A 2,047-nucleotide genomic window follows, 5' to 3' on the forward strand; every position below is an offset into this window, starting at 1 on the left:
AGTTTCAAAACAGGTTAGTAGGACAGTTACAATAATTAATACATTGCATATTGTTGTCTTTATAGTAGTTATTCAAAGAACAAGATGCAGACATGATATCTTGTTTAAACAATATCAGTACAGACCTTTATTCTCACTGAACTGAAAGAAAGTAGCTGTATATCTATGCTAACTATTTTGTATACACAGATATATTTTTTTCACTACAAAATGGTCCTTCATTTATATCCCCCTTTTTTGTTTACTTTTGTAAGAGATGTGTATTCCATTGCCATTCATATATTGTAGGTGCATGCATTCAGCAAAGTAATCCAATATAGTCCAGTAGTCTATAACAGTAGTGGGTTATCCACATGACTGGCAATGTCAGAAGTTGTTGACTCAAGCCTTTTACAGCTCAGCATATTAATATAACTTTACTTTTTATACCTCATTTTTATACTTTTCTGCTGGATGATTAAGACTAAGATAAAGCAAGAACTATATAACAAGAAAAGCAACTTTTGTATCTGAAAAGGTCAGTCAAATGCCCTCCTGATTTACCCTGAATCCCTGTACAGCAGTTTGCAGATCTTTTATCAGTGTCAGCCACGTGGATGAGCTACAGCCATTGTTTAACAATTTGTAGTTCATAAACAAAAACCGAACTGCACAGGTAACGCTTGAAACAATTAACAAACTGGGGACTTCTCTTATTGAGAAGTTTTTGCATGTCAAAAGCAATTACCAAAAGAGTGAAAAGACAACCCACAAATTGGGGAAAAAATCTTAACTAATAAACACTCAGACAAAGGTCTGCTCTCTAGAATGTATAGAACTAAAAAACATTAGGGCCCCGAAATTTAAAGACCCAATCCAGAAATGGGCATCTGAGATGAACACATATACCAAGAGGAAGAAATTCTAGAAGCTAATAAGTACATGAAGAAATGCTCTACTTCACTAGCCATCCATGAAGTGCGAATTAAAACAACACTGAGATACCATATTACCTCAAAAAGAATGGCTATCAGAAAGAAATCAACCAATAACAAATGTTGGAGAGATTGTGGGGAAAAAAGATTCTCAAATCCTTGAAACTATCCAATTCTTATTTGTTTCATTCCTGTCCCAAATACCTCCAAGCTATTCTTATAGCCAAATTCTAACAAATTCTCTTATTTATAATACCACTATCTGCTGTAAACCACATTATCTCTCCAGATTACCACATACTCTTCCTAACTTACCTTCTTTCTTTTCCTCTGTGACCTATTTAAATGCAAGTCAAGTAATTTCAGTCTTCCAATGGCCAAATCCTCCAGTGGTTTCTAACATAAAGTAATAACCAAGGTACTTATTGTAATGAATCTTGAGCTATGTGCTCTGTCTCTTACTATACTTCTGATCCTCTCCCTTGTTTACTGGCCTGAATTTTATTTCTAAAACATGTCAATTACACTTTTAATTCATGCTCACGACAAATGCTTTTCTCTTCCCTTGAACTGTTGTTTCTGCAGGGAAGCCTGATTGATTCAAGTCTCTGATGAATGCAGTAGGATCAGTGAGAGTGCCTCACACAAGCCCATACAAATACCAGTGCTTCACCCCAAGCAGTGTTCACATCTCTCTGGTCTATTTTACTACTTGCTGTGCTCTGGATAGCATTTACCTGTGACCCTCAAAAGTTCATGTCCTGGAAACTTGCTCCACAGTGTGGTAATGTTGGGACATAAGATCTTTAAGAGATGAAGCCTAGTGGGAAATCCTTAAGTCAATTTTAGAATCCCCTGGGCAGGGACTGTGAGATACTAGCCCTTCTGGCCTCCTATCTTGTGACCTCTTCCTCCCACATGTTTTCCTCTGTGACACCATCTGCCATGAGGTCTTTAACCAGATATGGATTGGTGCTTGTGTTATGGCCTTTGATCTCTAGAACTTTCAGCTAAATAAACCTCTTTATGAAGTTATCCATCCTGAAGAATTTCATCATAGTAATTAAACCTGGACTAACACGTGCACTTTTGCACCCTTAGTGTTTGAAAGAATAGGATTCAAAAAATATTTA

This window comes from Octodon degus, unplaced genomic scaffold (assembly GCF_000260255.1).
Source record: "Octodon degus isolate 3935 unplaced genomic scaffold, OctDeg1.0 scaffold00009, whole genome shotgun sequence".
Lineage (NCBI taxonomy): Eukaryota > Metazoa > Chordata > Mammalia > Rodentia > Octodontidae > Octodon > Octodon degus.